The 26,118-nt window shown below is 43.2% G+C and overlaps 1 protein-coding gene across 1 annotated transcript in view; it reads left to right on the top strand.

Moving 5' to 3' along the window:
• The window catches only part of LOC125165885 (uncharacterized), an 821,026-nt gene that overhangs the window by 9,240 nt on the left and 785,668 nt on the right, over positions 1–26,118 (top strand). The window contains exon 2 of the mRNA XM_047859334.1: positions 18,850–18,962. The gene's annotated coding sequence lies outside the window, so the exon portion shown is untranslated. The remainder of the gene's footprint in view (positions 1–18,849; positions 18,963–26,118) is intronic.

Genomic DNA, 26,118 nt, shown 5'->3' with positions numbered 1-26,118 from the left:
AAAACAAAACAAAAACCTTGAGACAAATGAAAATGGAAATACAATATATCAGAGTCTATGAGATGAAGCAAAAGCAATTCTAAGAGGGAAGTTCATAGTGATACAGGCCTACCTCAAGAAACAAGAGAAATCTCAAATGAACTTGATACCTAAAAGAATTAGATAAAGTAGAACAAATGAATCCCTATGTTAGTAGAAGGAAGGAAATAATGAAGTTCAGTGTGGAAATAAATGAAATAGAGACTAAAAGGACAATTAAAAAGATCAGTGAAACTAAGAGCTAGTTATTTGAAAAGATAAAGAAAATGGGAAAATCTTTAGCCAGATTCACAAAGAGAGAGGGCTTGAATAAAATCAGAAATTAAAGAGGAGAAATTACAACTGATACCACAGAAGTGCAAAGGATTGTAAAAGACCTATGAACAATTATAAGCCAACAAATTGGACAATGTAGAAGAAATGGATAAATCCCTGGAAACATACAGTCTTCCAAAAGAGAATAATGAAGAAAGAGAAAAACTAAATAAACCAATTGCTAGTGAGGAGACTGAATCTGTAATCAATATTCTCCCAAAAAACATTAGTCCAGGACCAAGACAGGACCAAGTCATCAGTGAATTCTACCAAAAATTCAAAGAAGGTTAATACCTATCATTCTCAAACTCTTCTAAAAAACTGAAGAGGTAAGAATGCTCCCAAATGCATTTTATGAAATCAGCATTACACTGATACCCAAACCAGAAAAGGATGCCACAATAAGAGAAAATTACAGGCCAATATCCCTTAGAAACATATATGTAAAAATCCTCAACAAGATCTTAGCAAACCAAATTCAACAAATACATCAGAACAAATGGTATTCAACAAATACACCATGATTAAGTCGGATTTATTCCAGGAATACAAGGATGGTTCAACATCTGCAAATCCATCAACATGATACACCGCATTAACAAAGGATGAAAATTTTAGGATCATCTCAATAGCTACACAAAATTAATATGGTGAAACTCTAACCCATGAGGAATGGTATTAGCCAGTGAGTTTGGGAGGTAATTATGTTTAAACGAGGCCATGAGGATGAAGGCCCCATGAAGGGGATTAGTGTCCTTCCAGGGAGGGACTGGAGCTTGCTCTGTCAGCCATGTGAGGGTACAACAAGAAGACTGCTATTTGCAAACACAAGGAGTGCTCCTACCAGACATCCAAAAGCCTTAATCTTGGACTTCAGCCTCCAGAACTGTGAGAAATAAATGTTCGTTGTGTAGGCCACCAGTGGCTTAGACAAATATGTGTGCACCCATGCATGATGCCTTCTCCCCATTGACTGTGTCTTCTTACACGTTGTCATGATGGAAAGGCAGAGAGGACTCACGTATTCCCATTTAGTCACTTCATGCCAATTTTGTGTGCGTGCCTTTGCACTTAAAGAATTGGCACAATGAGAACTAAAGTCATGACTGACCATCCACCATGCTCTTTGGTTTATCACAAAAAAATTATATTCAGGCTGTGTTTACTGTTAAATACATTATATGAAATGGTAAACATCCTAATTACCCGTGTATCACAATGCTAGATTAATTGAAGTTCTCTACCAAACATTCGGGAGGAATATTAAGTTTGTGATTTTGTTGTTTTTTGCCATTGTATTCGGTTTTCAGAGGAATCCTATTATAACAGTGGTTAATAGAACCGTGTGCAGCAAAGAAGATAAAAGAAACTTCTTTGATAGCCATTCTTCCCTGTAGGGAGCGTTTTTTCATTCAAGACTACCATTATAGAGAATGGAAACAGGCCTCAGAGTAAGACTTGAATATTGAACTAGTGTAGCTGGGTCTGTTTCTTCCAGGCTAAGAATGATCTCCTCTTTGTATATATTTCCCTTTGTGTTGTTTCATTCACGAACCTTCTTGCCCTGACAACCATCTCCATAAACACTGCTGAGATGATGACTAAGGCACCCGCAGCCCAAATTATTTCCCTTTTTTTCATTCTAAAACAGAGTGTTCTTGAGACCTTTTAGTAGTAGTTGTTGCTTTCCAAACCTGCAAGATTATCAAAATCCTTTGGAGGGAGCTGTTTAAAAGACTAAGGGCCCAGAAAATGTAGAATATTTATATATTTATTTATAACTTATATTTATATATATATTTATTTATTATTATATATTTATTATTTATATATAAATAAATAAAAATAAGAGGATGATGAGAAACAGGAAATAAAAAGCAATACAGAAGTGTGTCAGGCAGTTGATTAGTAAACATATGTTATTTTTCTGGAAAAAGAAGTCTGAAAAGACTCCACCCCCAGAGGTCATATTTCACTAGCTCTAGCGTGGGCCCTGATCGTTGCATGTTTTTAAATCTCATGGGCGATTTTTAAGGATCAGCCATATTTGGGAACCAGTGGTTTCATTTCCTGTATGAATCAAAAGAGGTGGTCTATGATAGGGAGTCTTATCCTAAGATCCTTTGTTTTCCTTCTGTGAGCCTTTCTCTGGGCTAAGATCTTGTCCAGTGGTAGGTGGCACATGAGGTCAATGAGAAGTACTTTGAGCTCGAAGTGAAGACAGCCAGATTTGATTTTATCTGCTAGTAACAATCCCTTTTCAAACACCTCGTCTATTCTTACGAGTTTTTTTCTGCCTATAAAATAGATTTTGTAAGCAATGATCCTTTATGTTGGTTGCAAAAGTGATTTGAAAAGTATTTAGGCTGCAGGGGGTACGTGGATGAAAACCGCTATGGTTATTCATTGGCATATAAAACAAAAGATCAAATTTGCTTCTCAGTACTTACCCCCAAACATGTTTTTGCTACTTTATTCACTGATAGAAGATCCCTTGTATTGTTCCCATAAGAAATCATCCTAAGACTGAGTTGATGGAGATACAGACCCAGTAGGACCACAGCTATATAATATATACGATAAAGATAGGCGCAAATACACATGGTTTCTCTGATCGCCAATAAAATCTCAAATTAATGTAAAATTCATCCCATAAAGTCATTTCTTATTGTTTCATAGTGTATTTTCAAATATGTCTTTTTTTCTTATTTGGATAATATTTCATATTTAACGCACAGAAATTTAAAGCATTCTTTCATCAATATTTTCTAAATAATAAGACTAATTTCAATGAGACATAAAAAGAAAACTGTGGTTAATAACTAAGTATGAAAACATGGCTAGCTAGAATTAATCTGCATATGTAAACTTAATTAACATTTATTTTATTCAAATCGAGTAATTTGCATAAATTTTGAAGGGAATTTACTTTCTGGCATATTTTCATTTTGTGAAAGCTCAGATGCTTTATGAATATCACAATGGCTTCAAACAGTTATTATTCTGAGATAATCAGGATGTTATGATAGCTCAATTTTTGTGGTGAATTTATTTTCATGGATAGCCATTATTATGTAATCCATCAAGTAACGTTTAGGATTTGTCTTCAGAGACAACTTTTCTATCCATACAAAATCTTGATGATCTAGAAAGATGGAACGTAGTATCACCCAACGTTGAGTTGTGTTGCCGAGAGGATACTTCTCTGATGAGTTTCTTATCTGTCATGAGCAGTGGCACACATGTGGAAACCATCTCAGCTCTAAGCCAGCTCCATATGCATCTTGTAAAATACCACCCTCTGAGGCAGTGGAGAAAAGCTCTCTATTCCCATCTCCACCCTGTTTCCTGCAACTTCTGTGAAGTCACAGAACTTGGGGAGGAAATAGTGGCACTTCCTGGCCTAGATTTATCACCATCTGGGAACCACAATGAGATGCCTGGTGATGCCACCACCACTTTAATCTGCTGCATTCTGGGAAATTCACCACCCACGGGGTGATCTGGCCAATTCAAGTCACCTCATCCACTGGGAAGAGGAAGAGAAGAGAAATAATGGGGAAGGAGTCTTGCTCAGAAACCTCCCAGCCTGCTTCTATTTGCCACCACATCCTGTGCTAACATTCCTCAGGCTGACTTCCAAGGCCATTGCTGATTTGGCCCCGCCCTGCCAATTTCTCTCCAGAGCCAAATTGGCCCCCATGATCCACAAACAGAGTCATCTCAGCCTCGGTCTTCACTGAGATTCTTGCTCTTCCCCATGATCCTTCCAGGTGGGACGGCCCAAGTGTCAAATCTCCGAGAAATCTTCCCTGATTCCTCCAGCTTATAATACCTACTACCGTTCCTCCCCTCTGACCTCACAATTTCACCCATAACAAGTCATTTAGAACCTAATTAGGAGCTAGCATGTGCCGTCCTTTGTGTCGTGAGTGAACTTTAATTCCCCAGTTAGCATAACTTTTGTGACTAATGTCTATTTGCTAAACTCTCCTCACTCTCCCTTTCCTCACCCAGTGGGATGGACACTCAGTAGCCATCAAGTGCTCAGTCCACTAATAGATGTTCAATAATTCATAAGATCTTAGAGTTGGAACTTTTAAATTCAACTAGTAGGTGGGCAAATGAACTCTGCTGTATTAGAGAGAGAACCATTTCCATAGCCCTTCCGTCTTTCCTTCCATCCTTCCATCCAGTTTTCCTTCCTTCCTTCCCCTAATCCTTACTTTCTTCTTTCCATCCTTTCCTTCATCCTCTGGTCCCTCCCTCTTTCCTTCCTTCCCTAGCCTCCACATGCTTGCAGAGTTGATATCTCTTCAACTATGACCTTTATCAATGTATTCATTTAACCTGAATTCTCAGACACCTACTGAAAGGTGGACCGTGTTAGGCTATGGAGATGTAAAAGTAACTACAACCTGGCTAGGTCTCTTGGAAAAGACAAACCAGTGATACAATGTGGAAAGAATTAAGCTGAGGAGACACTTAAAACTGCAGAGAGCAACTCCCTCCCTCCGAAGGCCACAGCTTTGCAGCCCTGTGAGGTCAAAACAGATGGTTACTGAGGTTTAACTCTCATTGATCCAATTGTGGAGATTTGCTACAAATTCTTAGGAAGAAAATGACTAAGGTTGACTTAAATTCATACAGAGAGTTTGCACATTATACCAGTTATGTCCTAAGAGCTCATTGCTAAGAATATTCTTTGGAACTTTGGGACACCTTTTTCAAATTCAAACACAGTTTTGGATAGTGATTCTGTCCTTGGGCTACGCATGAAAGCTGGTTATATCCACTGTGTACCTGAAGTTTAGCACAGCATAATATTAATGCTATAAAATCTAACCAGATGTAAATGGAATTTTTTCAGAAAGCAGCAGAGCTCCACATCTGTCCACTGGGACCATGGCAACCCGCCCCCTCTCACCTGCTTCTCTGTGCTCCCCTTACCCTACCATTCAAGAAGGAGGGGGCACCCTCTTTCCCTGTTCCCTCCATGCAAACTACATGGGGATAAGTGGTCATCCAGCCTCTCCCATGGTGGCTGGGAGTGAGGCTTCCTGGAGGAGCATGGAGAACACGGGGGCAGGTTAAGAGAGCTCTGTGTACCGCAGCCACATTTCGTCAGTTGGAAATGGAGATAAGCAGTGTCACAGAAGGTTTTTGGATATTCCCCTGGTAGGAGAGGCAGTCTGGGAGATGATGATTTGTCACCAAGTTCTGGAGTTTCTCAGACCTTTTACCCCCTCCTGGGCTTAGAGGAGGATTAGAGAGAGTGTATATAAGGTTTCTACTTATGGGCGAATGACAGTTCTGAGTAGAGTAAGTTTAGTATTTACTGAGAGCTTACTCTTACTAGGAGAGAATAATGAGATACTATTCGATAGGGCTTCTTATTCGATGTCACTTTTAATTCTCACAGCACCCCAGGGGGCTGTTCTAGCCCATTTACGGATGAGAAACGGAGACAGAAGGTTAAGGAAGGCCACCCAGTAAATAAGGACAAAGCTGAGGTTCACAACTGGGCAGTCTGAGGCCGGAGCCCAGCACCCTGGCTTTTGCTGTTATTGCTCGTAGGGTCAGTAGAACAGACACCCGGAACAGAGGCCGTCATGGAAAGCTCCAGACATGTGCTTTGGTAGTTTCCAGTGGGTGGGCTGAGGAGAGGGGCTGGAGGATGACGCGTGAAAGCGGACCAGGGGCGGTGGGAGTACCAAGAGCGCTGGGGGCCAGCACCACCCGTCTGCAGTCTCTGCTCGCCCACGCCCACCCACTCACACACCTGCTTGGGGCCGCGTGAGCTCTGAGGCACCCCCTTCTCTCCCGCTCCACTGGCCCATTATGGGACTTTCGTGTTCACTTGCACACCTGTCGGAAGCCGGGGCTCCTGTCTGCCTTGACCTCCCCCGCCCCCCCCCCCCCCCCCGGTTGTCTTATGTTGCCGCCCTGAGAGCAAACACAGAAGCAGCTCGGGGCTTCGCCCCCCCCGCCCCCCCACGCCCTTGCCCTGCAACTTCAACTTCAACCCCGGACAGAGATAGATGCGTGAGATAATAGGTTAGGTTATTCCTAAACACCATTGTCTATAGTAAAAATTACCGTTTGTTGTAGTAAAGTCCCAGCCTCGGAGCACCACTGAGGACTGATTTCTAGGACCAAGAAAAAGAAGGATCAGGGGCTTTTGGAAAGTGAGGCTGCGGGTTTGGTGAAGTGGGGAGGCCGCCACAGGTGGGGTGGGAGAGAAAGGAGCGTTCTCTCTCCTTTCTCTCTCATTCCCCCCTCTTTGCCATGTACCTGGGGCGACGTAAGGGGCGTGCCTGACCCCAGCAGCCAGAGGGCCACGAGGGTAGCAGGCTGGAGCAGGGGCTCTCCCTCCGCTTACGTGTGAGGAATACGTCTAAACCGGTGAACTACGTTTCACAAAATTCAGATGCCCCACTGAGCTTTTGAAAGTTAGACGTGCAACGCAGACTCACTATAGGAAAATCAGGACGACTGTTAATCTAGACAGCGCTTTCTCTAATCTCATGTTATCCCGTCCAAAGAATGGGATCTGTGGTCATCTCAAAATGAGCCCACTGCTCCTTTGTGGTTTCCTGATAACTTCATATTTGAGGGATCATCTTAGATTTAGATTGCTCTGAGTTCATGAATATAAAGAGCCTCTGTAACTCCTCTGCCTCTAGGCCAGAAACAGTTAAGTAGAATAAAATCTGTAAAAATAAAAATAACAGAACAAGACAAGCTTTAAGAACGAAAATATTCACAGGCCAATTTCTTGCTTTCTTGCCTCCTTCCATTCCTTCCTCTCCCCTCTTCTCCCGCTTTCCTCTCTCTCTCTCCCTTCCTTCCTTCCTTCCTTCCTTCCTCCCTCCCTCCCTCCCTCCCTCCCTCCTTCCCTCCTTCCCTCCTTCCTTTCTCTTTCTTTCTTTCTCTCTCTCTTTTTTTCTTCCTTTCTCTCTCTCTCCCTTTTCTTTCTTTCTTTCTTTCTTTCTTTCTTTCTTTCTTTCTCTTTCTCTTTTCTTTCTTTCTCTCTCTTTTTTTCTTTCTTTCTCTCTCTCTCCCTTTTCTTTCTTTCTTTCTTTCTTTCTCTTTCTCTTTCTCTTTTCTTTCTTTCTCTCTCTTTTTTTCTTTCTTTCTCTCTCTCTCCATTTTCTTTCTTTCTTTCTTTCTTTCTTTCTTTCTTTCTTTCTTTCCCTCTCCTATCTTTCTTTCTTGTGGGCAGTGATTTTGCAAACCTGTTGAGAGAGGTAAATTGAAATGAATTGTCACAGAAGCATTAAATATTATAGATGATAACAGTGAAAAATGAACAGGGAATTGGGGTGGAATTTTGTACAGCTGAAAAATAATTCCATTGAGGGCCAGATAACATTAAGACAGAGGAATTCTGGAGTGATAACGGGAATTGCTTTCAGGTAACCTTCAACTCCCAGAGAGCATGTTGCAAAGGAAATGTAAAGTTGATGACTGCCTTTTGTGTGGAGAGAAGTATTGATTTACTGCACAAGAATTACTCCCCGGCTGGCCACTGAGCAGAGTTTTGGGGAACAAGACACCTCAGAACTGAAGTTTTGGGGACTCACATCCCACATGTATAAAGGATGGGCAAGAGTTTGAAAAGCTTGCTAAATAAGAATCAGGGGCACTTGGGTGGCTCGGTCGGTTGAGTGTCTGACTCTTGATTTCGGTTCAGGTCATGATCCCCGGGTCGTGGGATGGAGCCCCACATAGGGCTCTGCACTCAGTGTGGAGTCTGCTTAAGATCATCTCTCTCTCTCTCTCTCTCTCTCTCTCTCCCCCTCCCCCTCCCTCCTTCCCTCCCTCTCTCCCTCCACTCCTCTCCCCGACTCGTGCTCCTTCTCTCCCTCTAGAATAAAATAAAATTAAAAATTAAAAAAAAAAAAAAGAAAGCCATTCTTCCTCTTACCTGGAAATGTGTGTGACCCATGGAAGCAAGTTTTGATCCTTTTCCTGCTTAGGAAGTTTGCTGTGTTGTGGAGCAAACAGCAGTGCTGTAGACGTATCCATACAAATACAGTGTGTTAATAGGGATCTCAAAGCAATATCCAAACCAAAACAGTGAGACCTCTCTAATCCCTGCAGTAGACAGATGTATTTTTCTCACCTAATATTTGCTCTAGGGCTTTCTGTAGGGCAAGGTGCCATGGCACATAAAAAGTGGAGCTTGTCTTCTTAAGGAATCACGGCCCTACAAAGTGTCTCCTGGTTCTTGGTTTGCCCATGAATGTGAAGATGGGGAGGGATATCAGCGGGGGACCTACACACTAAGCCCAGAGGAAATGATCTTCCTGTAGGTAAGCACCATGCTTGTAATTAAAACCGAACCACCCGCAACCTGTACTTTGCTTCCTGACTAATGGTAACCTTTTTCAAAAATAAGATAATTAATGGAGGCAGAATAATACAAAATGGAGGCAGAGAATCACAGGGACCACTTTACGGGAAACTTCCTCCCCGGCCTCCTCCATCTGTGTATTCTACAGCTGCGTTCCCCTTGCGCAAAAGGTAATTAAGAGGTGATAATGATATGCGTCCTCCCTTATCAAAGTCATTAACACGTTATTGTTGTTGTCGGGAGGCTAGCTATTGCCTGGTCTCGGAGATGCCACTTTAGGCGAAAAGTCCTTTTTAGTCTCCCAGGGATTTCTGCTGTGAGGAAGAAATTCCAGTTTGGGGACGAATTAGCAGGTTACATTCGCTGTGACTTCTGAGTGTCTTATTTCACCAAACCTTGCAGGTTTCTGAGAACCCCCGGGGCCATTCTGACTCTCAATTTGACCTACATACTCCTTTCCAAGCTGTTCTATTCAAATCAGGGACAAACTGTCTCCTAGTCGCCACATTGCACATCTATTTTGCTTGAAGATTTGGCTCCCACCCCGTCTATCCGCGGTGCCTTCTCTGAACTTAGATAAAAAGACAGTACAAATTCTTCCAACATCAGTCGGTTTCTCAGCCTTGGTTAGCGAGTGGTATGGTGCACAAATATTCACTCCAGATTGTGGTGACGGTTTCGTAATTAATCTCTTAAACATCTTGGGAAAATATGGGAGTATCTACTCGTGCAACTTTTTAACACTTTAAGGATTTCTACAGATGGAAGAAGAAGGAGCAAATGCATTCAGATTGGTTCTGAAATGTCCTAGGCTTCTTTACATTAGAAAATAGTCTGATTTCTCTGAGGTTTGTGTTTAAATTATATGATCCTTTAAATTATATGATCTAATTTGTTGACCGTAAGCCTCATTAGAATCAGACTTATGAGGGCACCTCGGTGGCTCAGTGAGCTGAGTGGCCAACTGCAGCTCAAGTCATGATTTCGCGGTTCGTGAGTTCAAGCCCCACATTGGGTTCTCTGCTGTCAGCATGGAGCCCGCTTTGGTTTCTCTGTCCCCCTCTCTCTATGCACCTCTCCCACTTGTGCGCTGTCTCTCTCTCTCAAAAATAAATACACATTTTTTAAAAATCAGAGTCATGGCAGTTTGTCGTCTTTAAAAATTATCCAGATAAATATATACATCTTAAGAACCAAATATTACTAAAAAGCTTTTTTACATAAAGGGAAAAAACCCACAGCAATTCTCCTGTTCTACCCTTTCACCACCAGTCCCTGCAGGCAGCTACTTATAATTAATTTTAGCAGTTTCTTCTGGTATTTACCTGCATATATCTAAGTAATATATATGTTCTACTAGATCATTATTTAATAAATAACAGTTGGAGAGGATTTAAGTCTGCTATCCCATAACACTGCTTCCTCTTGTTCCCTTTTTTGGTTAAATCAATATTCAGAGTGTATATTATTATAACTATGTAAATAATGTTCTCTACTGAGCTAACACTACACTATAATTACCTTTCCTTTCTTGTACACCTTTTTGTTTTTCTTGGAGTTAATAATTGCCTTGTTTTTCATCAGCCTGACTTTGTATATAACTGTCCCTAAATTCTGCCACAACATCCAACAGTCTTCCCAAAACTTTCCACATAGTAATATAGAAGAGATAATCTATGAGAATCTAAAGACCTCCTTCCTGGGGCCCCTTTCTTCTTTTTTTCCAACCTGGACCACTGTTTCTTTTGGGCCATAGTATCACTGTTATCCCAGAACTTCTCTCTGTCATCATCTCAGTGATTCTCTGTACCTCCTTCTTGTATTAGAGGCTCTCCTTCCTGGTTTTCGTGTTTTCCTCTTTCTTGCTTTGTTCCCTCATTTGAGTGGCACACCCTTCCTGAGTAAGAGTGCATGTGAGGTAAACTTACTGAGAACTTTCCTACCTGAAAATGTCTTTATTCTACCCTTGCAACTTTTTTGGTAATTTGGCTGAGAATTAATTCTAGGTTAAAAATAATTCTCATTCTGAATTTAAAATATCAAAATGATATGCTTTGGTTGAGTCTTTTCCTACTTATTGTGTTGGGCATTAAGTGGTCATAGCCTTTAAATGTCCCTATCCTTCCAGTCTATGAAATTTTCTTGTATTGTTTCTTCAACAGTTTGTTTTCTTCTCCCTTCTTGCAACCCCAGTTTCTCTTATAGAACTCATATTGGGCAACTATTGAAACTTTTGGATTAATCTCATATTTTCTTTTTTCTTCTCGCCTAATGCCCATGTTATTTTTTTTTTGTTTTATTTTCTGGAAGATTTTATCTACTTCATCTCCCAAACTTTCTAGATTTTTTTAAAATACCATGGCTCGGGGCACCTGGGTGGCTCAGTTGGTTAAGCATCCGACTTTGGCTCAGGTCACGATCTCGCGGTCCGTGAGTTCGAGCCCCGCATTGGGCTCTGTGCTTACTGCTCAGAGCCTGGAGCCTGTTTCAGATTCTGTGTCTCCCTCTCCCTCTGACTCTCCCCCGTTCATGCTCTGTCTCTCTCTGTCTCCAAAATAAATAAACGTTAAAAAAATTAACAAAAAAAAATAAAATACCATGGCTCATATTTTTAATTTCCAAGGAATCTTTCATGTTCTAAGATTGCTGTTGCAAGGATGAAATATGTTTTTCAGCCTCTCTCTGAAAATTCATCATATTTTATTGGAAGTATTCTTCTAATCCCTGTATTGTCTATCTTCCCTCTGATTTCTTTGTTTTCTGTTTGCTTGTTTTGTCTCTGTCTTTCATGTTGGAGGCTGTCCCTTGCCAACTGAATGTTCTGTGTGCATGTATAAGGCTCACTGACTGAGGGATTCACTATAGAATTATAGGTCAGTGAGCCAACATTTTTACTAGAATACCACTGAATTCTACAGGGTTTTTCCTGGACGCCCTTTAACTTCTCCACAAAAGGATCTTCCAAATATCTTCCTAGGGATTATAAGCCTGGCTGTGGCCTTCTGCGTAGTAGGTGAAAAAATGAGGTTAAAAGAGTTTGATGATCAGACTTTTGCTACTAGCCCCTGTTTCTATGTCTTCTGTGCCTTGGATCCCTGGTCCTGAGCCTGTCTGGTTCAGAATAAGTCAGCTGTCTTTGAGGGTTGGAGATGATGATGACAAATGGACCTAAGGAGCTAACCGCACTCTACGTGGGTGGTTAGTCCACCACTGACTCCATACCAGTATCCTCTGTGGTCCCTATGGCTCCAGTTCCTGAGCCCTCCAAGTTCTGAAGGATGACTAGCTTATTTCTTATTGGGTTGCCCCGATGGGAGGCATAGACTCCAGCCATCTGTGTTCTGCTTAAACTGTTATCATGGCTCTAATAGCTTGCATAAGGTTGGCATTTGTTGACATTCTTGCCCACTGTTGTCCTTTTAGTTCTGTTCATTCTTGTAGGTTTATATACTTGCATTCTTTTACTGACATTCAAGTGGGTTTCCAGGAAGGAGTGGAGATGAATAGTATATAAAATGAACATGAACTTTGTGATTTAATTGATGATTACTTCTGAGCTACAGCTTATTTTTAAAGGAATTTTGGACCTTAACATACTGATAAGTAAATCATATTAGCATATCATTTATTTTAGTATTGATACCTGCAAGGACTGGGTCTTCCCTTATAAATTAAACTAATAATATTCTAGGGGTACCTGGGTGGCTCAGTGGGTTAAGCATCCAACTCTTGATTTCAGCTCAGGTCATAATCTCAGAGGTTTGTGAGATCAAGCCCCACATCGGGCTCTGCGTTGACAGCGTGAAGCCCACTTGAGATTCTTCCCCCCTCCCTCTCTCTCTGCCCCCCCTTTCAAAAAAAATAAAATAAGCTTTAAAAATAATAATATGCTAAAGTTGGATATGCTAACCAAGGTAAGACCAGGCCCAGGGTGGGGCGCCTAGGTGGCTCCGTCGGTTAAGTGTTTGACTTTGGCTCAGGTCATGATCTCATGGCTCGTAAGGTTGAGCCCCGCATTGGGTTCTACGCTGTCAGCTCAGAGCCTGGAGCCTGCTTCAGATTCTGTCTCTGTCTCTCTCGCTCTGCCTCTCTCTCTCTCAAATATAAACAAACATTAAAATAAAATAATTTTTAAAAAGACCAGGCCCAGGGTTTGTGTTATCCGGTTCTGTGTTGACCATTCTCTTAGGACTTAGTACATACTTTTGCAAAGAAACTTAAAAACAGCAACAGCAACAAAACAGTGAATCACTAGGCTACAGTTTTCTTTCTTCTTTCAATAAACATTTTAGTGGTCACCTATGAAGTGTAGTGAAATAGCTGTATGAACTGGAGATACCACGGGGAATGAACAAAGGTCCTTACCCTGGAGGGCTTCACTGCTAGTGAGAGAGACTAACAAGAAAACAGGTAACTACAAGGCCATGTAATACATCTTGGCTTAGCAATTTGGGAGCGCCATTCCCCCGAAAGTGATAAAAATGCCTAGTTAATACTCTCTTGATGCTCTTCATGTGGGAATCCAAGACTCTGGCTAGTGGAAAGGTTAGAAATCAGTTCATATAGCTATCTGCTATATTTTAGATATATAGCTAGATGCTACAGATGGATACATAGAGAAACCGATAGATGCTATATTTTAGTGGGCCCTGTACCTTACAGAAATGTCACCAGAGATAGACAGAAGCTCTAAATGCGTCTTCTCCTTAGGAGACTCCCCAAGCTTTGCCCTTCAGAGCTGATACAGTAGCATGTCTGGGTTCAAAACTGTTCCTCCATGAGAAGAGACCTAGGTAAGCCTTGAATGTGATTCTATTTATTGCAGTAATCATGTTATTGTTTGTAAACACATGTGCAGACTCTTTGGGGGCAGGTGGAAGGTCTTACTCATTTCAAGGAGGTCCAGTGGTGCATTGCAAAGAGCATGAACTTTGAAGCCAGGGGAGCTGGGTTTGAATTCCACATATTAACTGTGTGATATTCATCAAGTTACTTGATCTCGCTACGTCTACATTTCCTACTATATCAGACTGAGATCATAATACCTGACTCACAGATTTATTCTGTTAAATAAGCAAAAACAGATAAAGGGCCAAGGGCAGTTCTTAATGGAAGTAGGTGCAGAATGATAGATAGTATTTTTTTCTTCCTTTCCCACAAGACAGTGATCCTTTCAAATGCAGAAAACATATGCTATTCCCTCCCTCTCTCTCTACACACACACACACACACACACACACACACACACACACACACACATATTTTTAATGTGTATTTATTTTTGAGAGAGAGAGAGAGGGAAACACAGAATCTGAAGCAGGCTCCAGGCTCTGAGCTGTCCACACAGAGCCCCAACACAGGGCTCAAACTCACCAACTGTGAGATCATGACCTAAGCTGAAGTCGGACACTCAACGGACTGAGCCACCCAGGCGCCCCTGAGAACATATGCTATTATTATGTGTAATCCCACCCTTAGTGCAAGGCGGGGCACGCAGCTGACACTTAATGCGTATTTATTCAATGAAGGAATAAATAAAAGGATGTTTGGATTCCACGGGTTGAGGTTTCTTCCTTTAGACTGCTCTTAACTATTTGCTGATACTAATAAGCCAGTATTCTTTTCTGAGCTCCTGGATTACAAGTTCTGTGGTGCTGCAAACAGAGCTAAGAAACATTCACAGGGGGGGCGCCCGGGGGGCTCAGTCGGTTAAGCGTCTGACTTCAGCACAGGTCATGATCTCACAGTCTGTGAGTTCGAGCCCCGCATCAGGCTCTGTGCTGACAGCCTGGAGCCTGAAGCCTGCTTCAGATTCCATGTCTCCCTCTCTCTCCGCCCCTCCCCTGCTCATGCTCTGTCCCTCACTGTCTCAAAAATAAATAAAAACATTTAAAAAAATTTAAAATAAATAAGAAAAAAAAAAAGAAACACTAACACGATCTTTAAACACCCAAATGACACTTGAAATTCAAACCCGCTTATGCACCCCGCGGTAGGGCATATAAAGAAGTGCCCCTGAAATAAAAGAGGTGTCTGAAGCAGCAGATTGTCTCCGCTTTCTTAGTTAAAAAAAAATTTTTTTTAATGCTTATTTATTTTTGAGACAGAGAGAGACAGAGCATGAACGGGGGAGGGTCAGAGAGAGGGAGACACAGAATCCGAAACAGGCTCCAGGCTCCGAGCAGTCAGCACAGAGCCCGACGCGGGGCTCGAACTCACAGAATGCGAGATAGTCGGCTGCTCAACCGACTGAGCCACCAGGCGCCCCTCCGCTTTCTTAGTTTAAAAGGCCATTTGGCAATCATGTCTCTCAGCAGCCTCCCGGATAGGAGAATCTTCGGTCGTGAGGCTCCGCGCTGAGACTCAAAGGCAGAGGAGAGGGTGAGGCGAGGAGTTCTGTGTGTTGCACGTGATGGTGGTGGCTCTCCCTGCACAGAGCTGGAGAGCGGTCCCCGGCCAGATCGTCCATCCACCGTTGCGTTCACGAGAGCGGGAGCCGTGTTCGGCTAACCCACCGTCCGGCACTTTGTGGCTGGGGCGCTGACAGTGCGTCAGGGCTGTTTGTACACAAAACGAAACAAGCCTCAGTGGCGTCGTCACCGCGAGCGGTCCGAGCAGCACGTGCCTCTGCTGGCCCTGGGCTCCCGTCCCCCTGGCGGCAGACGCCCCGGCTCCTGCAGTCAGCGTCCCGCGCGTTGGCCCTGAGGTTTCCTACCGCGCTCCTGGCCGGGCTCGTCCTGCCCTGGGGTCTGCGGGAGGCCTGTCGTGCGCCGAGACCGTGCCTTCCTCGCTGGCGGGCGCGCACCTTGCTCCGAAGAGACCCACCGGCCGGAGGGCTCTTATCTGATAGTGTCCCCCGAGCCTCTCTGCCGCACCGCTCTCTCTGCAACACCTGTTTGGATTCAACTCTCTTCCGAAGATTTCTTTGAGCTTATTCTGCCCCTCCCCCCTTTTTAAGCTTTATTTATTTATTTTGAGAGGGAGAAAGAGAGGGAGAGAGAGAGAATCCCAAGCAGGCCCTGTACTGTCAGCGCGCCCAGGAGCCCCACTTCGCACTCTCGGGTATGGTTGCTCATCGGGTCTCCTTCCTTCATTTTCCCCCCAGGGGACATCCCATCCACGCCCAGGACTGGGATTATGACGTCTGTGCAACTGACAGCCAATCGTGGCATTCATTTGCACCTCTTAGGAAATTCATAATCAATGAACCTAAAAAGAAATTTGTTATACTTTGGCCCAAATGGGTTTTCCTGTCTTCTGGATTTTTTTTTATCTATCTTGTATTTATTTAGTTACTTTTAGTATGTTTCTCTTCATTTTAAACTCTGTAGATCGAAATATATATCAAATTGATATCTCTGTATGTTTTTTAAATACTTGTTTTGTTTTTAGAGAGAAAGCATGAGCAGAGGAGAGTGGCGGAGGGAGGGAGGGAGGGAGGGAGAGAGACACCGAGAGAAAGAGAGAGAATCTCAAGCAGGCTCTGTGGAGCCCTATGTGGGACTGGATGCCACGACCTTGGGATCATGACCCGAGCCAAAGTCAAGAGGCGGACACCCAACAAACAGCTACCCAGGCACCACTATGTGTATTTATACCAATTACCCCCTATCACTTGGCCAATGTAGATGCCTAATGAATGTTTGATGGTTTATCTTGAGTCACTGTTTTGGCCTTTACAATTAAATAAGGTCTGGTCGGGAGGGCAGTGCTTTGAGCTGAGGATCCTTCTAATCCCAAAGGAAGGAATGGGTCCAGTCTGTTCTCCAGAGAAGATTATAGGACTTAAGACAAAACAAATTTAAAATAAAATTTTAAGGGCATAGATACACAACATGTAAAAGTTGATTTTGTAAGGGAAAATATCAGACCATTACATTACCACAATCAGCTCAACTGAAGTGTCTAAATTAGCTGAAGTTTAGACTTTTGAGATATCTAGTGCAGAGATTTGAGCAATTTTGTGCAATTTTATAGAGGGCAGGAGTTAAATCATCTCTTTCAGAATAGCCTTGGAAAATAACAAGTTTTCGTTACTTCTAAGAGATATCAGGTGTGGCTCTTGAAACACAACGCTAGATAAGGTCTTTTAAGTTCAAGAGTTGTCCAGACTCCCATGATCATAAACACACCATGCCAAGACCATGGAGCACATCATTATTGTTCAGATTCACCAGTGTTTTCTAATAATTCCCGGACATCCCAGCCATGAAGACTTACAAGGGAGGGAACTGGAATTTGCCGTGTCAGCTCTGAGGTGTCTCCCTGGAGCCTCTGACCTGGTCTCTGTTTAGACTAGACTTTGAAATGCCCAATGTGGTGCTTTTTCTCCACTGGACACTTGGGAAAGGGGCAGTGAGATTTATAGTGCGGTTCATACCATGGCAAGGAGATTTTAAAACAGTGTTCAGGCGAGCTGATTAGCCAGCAGGGATCTCTGCTGATGGTCCTCAGGGTGTAAAGTTAAGAATAACTGGCTACATGTCCTTGTTTTGGGTTTTAAAGTGGTTTGGTTTCTCAGGCCACATTATCGCAGACTTCGCTGCGTTTTTAAACAATGCACACCATAAACGACTTCTCCAGGAATCACTCTTCAGTCTTACCTGGATCCCTTCCTCCTTGTTTTGCACTCAGTAATCTGTTGCTTACATTTCAACGTCTTCTGGAGACTGGTTTTCATCTGGCTTACTAGAGAGAAGCAGGGTTTTTTGGTTTTTTGGGTTTTTTTTTCCATGAAGAATTGTGTTGTTGAATTGATCGTAATTCTTCTCCCAGAAATCTTGGCACGCAGCATCGATTTACAAACGTATACATTTGCCTGGGTTACTTTGGCTAGCCCTATGTATGACGGTGGGTTTGGGTTGAATTCTCAGGCCAGTGCCCAAACGTCCATATGCCCCAATGCTTGTTATTAAAGTGGCATTCATATCTGCAAAGTCTCCGGCTAGTCCCATAATATTTCATTTAGCTGAGAGATTACACACAACAATACTTTACGTGTGATGCTGAAATAGGAGTGTATCAAGATTCTGCTCTTCTGGTAGTATTTCTAAAAGCAGCCCCACCTGACGGTAGCAATGCCAGATGGTTAAGTAGAAAGGCTGATGGGCGTATAGATCTTTGGAGCTCCGTTAGCACAGAATGCCACTCTCCGCTTCTTGGAGACTCGTGCTGTCTGTAACCAGACATAATTAAAAGATTAAAGAGACATTTGGAAATGTGAAGCTGGTCACTTTTTAATCAGGGAGATTGATTTTCCAATCCCAGTGTGAAGGTGGAATTTTAAATAATTTATAGGGTAGAAATCAGTGGCTTGTCACAACTTGGCTGAGAGAATACAGCCTCGGGGAAATAGGCGGACTGAATTTTTCTTTTTTTTTCCTCTTCTCTAAGTGCTTTATGGAAAGGAGCGTAAAAGGGAGCGAGCCATGGCTGGTTGTTACAGAGATGTTTCCCAGCCTCTATATCTCTGCTGGGAGAATGAAGATTAGTTGGGTTCCCTCCCTCCCCCTCTCCTCTTCTCCCTCTGGCTGGAGGTCTGCACATATTCTCTTCACTACTCAGCAACATTTCTCTTTTATCCTACAGATACCAGTCAGGTTAAAACCAGAGTCTCCTGAAAAGGGATCGTGACTGCAGAAAATGATGCTTCCATTAGCCACGAGGGTGCATTCCAGGGACACAGATTATCAGAAAGCACACAATCAGAGTCAGAATACAGGAGGGTTAAAGACGGGCTCTGTGGCGCTATCTCAGGGCTCCTGCGGCACCAAAGGAATAGCAGTCCTCCAGTATGAATGTCCGTTCCAGCAGCTATGTGCCAGAAGATGTGAAATGGGTATCTAGAAGCCTCCATGCTAAGGGGAACAATCGATGGATTGGTTAGCTGACCGACAGAAACCAGAGAGAGGGAGGGGGTCGCCAGAAGAGGCTATTGTTTAAGAGCATGGTTCTTTTATATATGTATGTATGTGTGTATGTATAAATAAATAAATAATTTTTAAAAACCTATATGCTAACTAACTTGGATGTAAATTTATAAATAAGTAAATAAATAAATAAATACATATTTTTAAAAATAGAGTATGGTTCTGTTGGGTTCAGGAAACACTGAAGAAAATTTCTTTTCTTCCCAGGTCGGCCAAGTTGGCGGGTCCTCCCTGATTCAGAGAGTGTCCAGTGGTGCAGGCTCACCGTGCTGGGTCCCTCCTGGGCGTGAACCAGTCGTAACACCTCTCCCCTTCCCCAGGTAAGCTTTCGGGACTAACACGGACTTTCCTGTGCTTCATGAAATTTCCAGATTGGGTTTGCCCTCGCCCAAGGTCTCCCTGCAACTTGTAAAGTTTTGTGTGTGTGTGTGTGTGTGTGTGTTTTAATGTTTATTTATATTTGAGGGAGGGGAGGGGCGGAGAGAGAGGGAGACACAGAATCCGAAGCAGGCTCCAGGCTCCCGGCTGTCAGCACAGGGCCCGACACGGGGCTCCAACCCACGAACCGTGAGATCATGACCTGAGCCAAAGTTGGGACCCTTAACCATCTGAGCCACCCAGGCGTCCCTCCCTGTTACCTTTAATGTCTGGAGTGGCTTTGCCAAAGTGGAGGGTGGAATGGAGAAACCCTTTTATTCCACAAATAAAATCCTGTGAGGTAATCCGTTTCCTAAGGGTGAGTAGCCATTCAAGTGCATCAGTCAATAGAGGGAAGTAGGTGATGATGGGACCTTCTCTGTTCTTAGCTGCTGTGGCTCTTTGGGAAGGATGGAGTGGGATGGAGGAGAAGGAGAGCAGGGGAGGGCTTCAGAGTATACACTGTTGGCAGGAAGGTAGGAGGCAGTGACTGCCCTCAGGAGGGGCCAGGGGAGATGGCATCGAGGGACACCTATGTGCTATTGGTTTGGCTGGAACAGCTAGAAGCTGGGAACGAAAGCGTGTTTGCCACTCTTCAAGATACGTCAACCGAGCGGTTCATTTCTAGGACATTTTCCCCCATAAAACTCTTCAAATGAATTGGTAAAGATTCGTAGCCTTCTGGCTACTGAAATGGCAATGGATAGTCAAGTATAAGGTCCACAAAACAACTCTCCCAATAGCGGGTCACAGGGCTGAACGTAACAGGGGGTTTCTGAAGAGGGACAACATTCCAGGGCCACTCTTTGCATTCATGCTTTTACACCCGTGGATTCCTGTTCCTCTGCAAGACATAACTAGAAGCTACTACACTACAGTTCTATCATTTCCACAACCCTGGCTGCTGGCCTATAACCCTACAGCCCGGTCTCTCAACTGCAGCATGATCGCCACTCTGGACTGGACAGGTCTTTTCTGGGAGAGGCTGCCCCGTGCATTGTAGGATGCTTACCAGCGTTCGTGGGCTCTACCCAGTCAATGCCAGTAGCACCCTCTCCCCCAACTGTGACAACTGAAAACATCTCCAGATATTGCCAAGAACTCCTGGGAGAGCAGGGCAGAATTGCCCATAGTTGAGAGTCACTCTCCTAAAGGAACTTATAATTCGTACTGAACCAGTAGGCCAACTACACATCAGGTGAAATCTACACTATTTACTAAGCTTCCTGTAAATAAAGAATAAGACCACATTAGGCATAAGCCTGTAGGTTTGAGCCGTGCTAGAATCATTCTGTCATAATTATTACCTACTCTGTTTGCACTAATGTTGCAATGCAGTCCTGAATAAAACTCTCAACACACAAAGCTTTATGTTACCACCTTTATTTCAGCTCTCTTCCTTTTTCCTCTCCTTGCTGTCTCCCCTCCCACCCCTTTGACCACCAGCTAACTTAAATATGATAACTCTTTGAAGAGTGTTTTCCAGAAGGCAATGCTTAATGCAAAGACATGATTCACTAGTGGTGGAGACTCAGGTAGCAGGGCTCAGGTAGTCCAGAAGAGAATTCTGCAAGGGAGCCTCAAATCATACCGGGCAGAGGCTACCGAATCCCTCCATTTGTACGTTGGCTCTGTCAGAGCAGATCATGTTCTTGGTATTCCCCAACAACTGGCGACAAGAGTCAGAATTTTTGGTAGCTTTCCTGGGAAACAGATCTGGTGCTGAAGACAGGGATCTTGTCTCAACGGAAATGGAAACTTTTTGCCCCAGGAAAGGAAGAATTGTAACCAATGGTTGTTACAGAGCTCTTTGCCCAAGTAATTTTGGTGAGGTTAAGTGTGTCAGCAAAGTGAACCAAGTGTTACCATCATAGATTATGAAATGCAGAGTCTAACTTTAATAAGGTTACCAGTAAATGTGGGAGTTCGGGGTCAGTAATGGGGAACTGGGGTGAGTGAGAGCCAAAGAATTGGGAAGACAGACAAATCAACAGTAACCTGTAGGGTAAACATAAAGAACCATTCACTTGAACACTTGATGAGAACAGGAAGTAAAATTTCTACCTGCATTAGTATAGTGTTGCAAATGTGTCTGGGATCATCAGGTGCATGTTAGAGGGCACCTCTGTTGTAAGGGTCTTCTAGGAGGGAATGAACATTTGGGGAAATTGATACCTAGGTCTGCCTGATGACCGAGCCCTGTCTACCAACCAGTCCCTCCAATAGCAAAAGTTGGTCTATTCCATACCATTCTGCTAGTTGTAAAGAGTGAAAAAGAAATGATCTTCTTGGTTGAAAATCCTCGGACTAAATATTCTGAGAAGTTCCTTCAACTGCCCTACTAGAAATACAAGTGTTTATTCAAAATAATGAAATGAAAGAGAACAAATTCATAGGCAATCCATTTTGTGCTTCCAGCTTTCTTGGGCTGAGATAATATTCTTGTGAGGTGCCCAATTTCCCTGAAATCTGTAGTGGGGGGGGGGGTAGTACAACAAACATGCTGTGATCAATGACTGTCAGACTTCTCCCTTTTAAATCAACTCCTGTCTGTCTTTGGAGATAAGCCGCTGTCTTTCCTGTCTGTACATGTGCATGGGCTCTCTTTCCTGAGCCATGTTTGAGATGTCTGGTGAAAAGGTCTGTAATGACTGCTTCTTCTTCCCTCCCCACATAAATGATCTGCTTAGTGTAAGACTTGGGGTCCTCTGTTTTTCAGTTGACTTTTAAGCATCAGGTAACGTGCTGCTGAGGTGATCTCATTCAGTTCCCCGGCTTAAATACCGTCTGCTTGCTAATGTCTCCCAGTCCAGACTTCTACGTAAACTCCTGCTTCTCATTCACTATCACCCACTAAGACATCCCATAGGCATCTCAGACCTCACATGTCCAGAACCTTGATTCCTGGCTCCCAATCAGCAGACCTGTTCTTCCTGCAGCCTTATGCATCTCAGCAGATGTCAATGCTACCTCCCTCCTCATTTGTTTAAGCCAAGAACCTTGGTGTCATCCCATCTCTCACTAAGTATATCTAATCTATCTGCAAAAATGATTGGTTCCAACTTCAAAGAACATCTTTCCCCAATCTAGTCATTTCTTACTGCCTGTGTGTCTGTATCTGGCCCAAGGGACCCTTTGCCTCTTGCCCGGTTAAATACAATAGCTTCTTATTCTTTCTTTCTTTTTTTTTTTTTCTTAAAGGTCTTACCCTTGAATAATCTCTACACCTAACATGGGGCTTGAACTCACAACCCTGAGGTCAAGAGTTGCATGCTCCACTGAAGGAGCCATGCAGGTGCCCCTAAATGGCAACAGCTTCTTAACTCATCTTCCTGCTTCCTCACTTGTGCCTTTAGCGTTGATATTCTCAGCACAACAGCAAGAGGAGTTCTTTTAAAATTGCTGCTGTGCTTAAAATTGCCCAAAGTATTCCCATCTTAGAGTCAAACCAATGTCCTATGGACAAGAAGGCCACGCTGATCCTCCCAGTGGCATTCCCTGTCCTCTTCCTCTCTCTCACTGGGTTCCAGACCCACTGCCCTCCTGGTTTTTCCATGAGCCCACCAAGAATTCTACTGCATCCGGGTCTTTGCGCTTGTTCTGCCCTGCTCAGACTGCCATTTCCCCAGATAGCAGCCTGGCTGCCTGGCTCGCTAACTTCGGGTTTCTGCTCAAACATCAGCTCGGCAGCGAGGGGGACCTTGACCCAAATGTTGAGCAGCACTTGGAACTTTCCACGCACAACTCTCCATCTGCCTTCCTTATATTATTTTTCTCCAAGGCGTTTTCGTGGATACGATTGTATTTACTTGCTTTCTTTTGTCTCTCACTGCAGGGATGTAAGGTTTATGAGGGAAAGGGCTTTGTTTTGTTCACTCCTGTATCCCCAGGGCCTGTATCAATGACTGACAGATCCCAGGTGCTTAGTACACATTTGTGAAACGAATGGCAGCTTTATATTCCCTTTAAATGTTACTTTTGGAGGAAACCTCCCATGATCCTCTAAGTCTGGGTGGAATGTCCCCCTACAGCTGTTTCCAGTAGTGTTTGCAAAGTGGTCAGCACACTGTCCACACTCAAATATTTGTTAAATTGAATACACACGCGCATACATACACACACAAGACAGGATTATAATTTAGTGAGTTAAAATTCACATGATACGGAATTAACTACGTTAAAGTCTGCATGCAGTTCAGGGGCATTTTTTACATCCATAATGTTGTGAAATCACCACCTCTTTCCAGTTTCCAAGCATTTTATCAACCCAGAAAGAAACCCCACACCCAGTAAACAGTCACCCTCATACTTCAGCTCAACCCCAGCTCCTGGCAACCACTAATCTGCTTTCCATCTCTAGGGCTTTATCTACTCTCAATATTTCGTGTAAATGGAGTCATACACTCTGAGACCTTTTCGGTCAGTGTGGTTTAACTGTATGTGACTTCGAAAGGTTTTATATCAGCAAGACTATTTTTAATCCTTTTGGCATGTGTGGCCATAGGCTCAACCTGTATCTCTTTCCTTCAAGGACCTACCACTTGAAAAGACCAACAAATAAACTCACGTGAAACTTTCTTCCGAGTTACCACTGGTAATTGACCAGAAGCCTTTACTTGTGCTGTGGCCAATCGCTCAAGCCTTCGTCTCTCCCCCAGCACCCCCACCTAGTGTCTCCCATTACGCTTCTTCTCAGGGTTTACCATGTGTCCCACCCCTTTCTGCATGCTCACTGGGATGAAAGTGTTGGCAGTAAAAGACTAAAGCGGAGGGGCACTGCTGAAAGTCCATAAAATCATGAAAGGTAGGGAAAATCTGTGTAAGAACTTGCTCCCCGAATCCAGGAATCTTTTTGAAGCTTAAAGGAGCCAGTTTAGGGGAAAAAAATAAGAAGTTCTGTTTTATGGAGCAGATTGGATACATACAAAACTTGTTACCCTGGTGAAAAGATAAATAGCTTTAGGGTTTAGACAAAGATACAGACAATAAATCAATAACAGACAGTTGAGAGGAAACAGGGGACAGGAGTTAACATCCGAGGGCAATTCCCATTCTCGCCCACAGATACCCCTGGTCGGGGCGCACACGGGGCCGGCAAGAGCGGGCCCCACGGTGACATGTTAACGACAGCCTCCTGGACTGACCGACTGGACTGTCTCTTCCAAACAGACCTCTCTGGAATTGCAGTCAGCTTCAGATTTTCAGAGCCTAATTTTGCAAATTCTCAATGAACTTGCCCTTGGGTTGAGCATTAATGTGTTCCTGAGTCTGAGCTATTTCAGAGCCTGGAGGTGACAGCATGAGAGAGGGAGGCAGAGGCATGGAGACCAGTAAATTATTTCCCTTGTTACCGAGAATGAACTTGAATTTTATCTTGGAGGAGGTAAAAGTAAAGTTCTGGGTGACCTCAGGTTTTCAATAGCCCAGTTAATTAACAGGGAACATTTGAGAATTAGCCCAATAGTTTCAAAACTTTAAACACCTTATTGAAGAAACAACACTTCCATTTTCCACTCTGACTTCAGCTTATGTTTTTGCTTTTAGATTTTGTAGTAATTTACAATTTGCAGGCAAGACCATTTGTAGGCTATACCCTGTTGTACATAACTCGCTGTGCTAGAATATCTCAACACCGCAGTCTGAGACCAATTGGACCCCCAAATATTGCTTTTTTTTTCTTACTGGACCAGTGTTAACATGTATGGTTAAAACTGAGGCATGACAAAGTCTCCCTGAAACAAATAAATGAACAATAACCAAATATTGTTTCCTTTTGCCAGTGAAAGTAGCCAGCTGGATGGACCAGCCAAAGAAAACTAAAACCAGTGTGATGAGATTTATTTTCAAAAGCTCAGACCTCTGAAATAGGCAATTAGAAAAACAGGAGTTTTGACTTCTGAAATTGAGAGTTGTGCTATTTTTTTTGTTTAATTGGGCGATATTTAATGTAGAAGTGAAAATAACATCAAGGCTTCAGGCACGATGCAGAGATTATTAATCTGAGAACAAAAGGCACTTGGCCAGTTAAAATAATAATTTTAAACAAGGACTACAACTTTCCCGGCAAATGGCTGGAACCCAATTAGGTCTTTCCAACTGGAGTTGTAGCTCGTCCCCCCAGATGATGCGGTTTGGCATAATACAGAATGAGTAAACTTTCTTCGGTGGGGAAAATATTATCAAAAGAAAATAATGTCATGAGGAGCCTGACCTTAGCCACTATTCATGAATGGGAAGGTGGGTTTGCTAGTCAGAGAGGGCACCTACCGAAGTCCGGGGGTTGGACATCACTTGAGGAAAGGCAACAAGTCAGAAGACAAATGTTTTTGATTTGTGTGGTTTCCAGTAGGAAGTAATTCATCAACTCACACGGATTTATTTAGGATCTACTTCATGTGTAGCCCTGTGCCCGGGCCAGTTGGTCTGCAGGAACTTACCTCATTCAGGGATCCTCGCAGTGTTCAACACCAACGCCACCGCCATCATCCACGCAGGCAGCGTGTAACGAAAAGTGTGTCAGGCACTTTCGGTGCGTTCTTTGAATGTTAGCAAATCCCCTGCACCGTAGACACTGTTTTGCTCATTTTGCAAGTAGGAAAAGTCACGTTCGAAGAGATGAAGAAGCTTGCCCGGCATCTATTCCCAGTGGCAGAGTGAAGAGGAAAGCCCACGTGGGACCACACAGCCCTCTCAGTGTACCACACTGAATGTCTGTGCCTAAGTGTGTGAACGTGTAGGGTTGTATGAAACATGAGTTGTTGAATTCTGGGCAACTGTGGGCCATTGGTTTGACCAGTTTTCCCTAACTACAATAAAGACCAAGAAGACAGAGTCAACATTTTCCGTTTGCATCCATTATTCAGTTAACAGAAAGGTAAATCAGGTGGTCGTATCTTAGTCCTCATCACTCAAATAATCAACACAACCATCTTAAGTTGAAAACCCAAAATTTTATATGATTTAATATCTATAAATCTTATTAGAACTTGCTGAGTTTTTAAAAATAATCTGTTAAACCTCGTTCGTTTTCGTTCTCAATTACTTTGAGGAACTTTTAGT

This window comes from Prionailurus viverrinus, chromosome B2 (genome assembly GCF_022837055.1).
Source record: "Prionailurus viverrinus isolate Anna chromosome B2, UM_Priviv_1.0, whole genome shotgun sequence".
NCBI lineage: Eukaryota > Metazoa > Chordata > Mammalia > Carnivora > Felidae > Prionailurus > Prionailurus viverrinus.
This window is presented reverse-complemented; position numbering and strand designations above follow the sequence as displayed.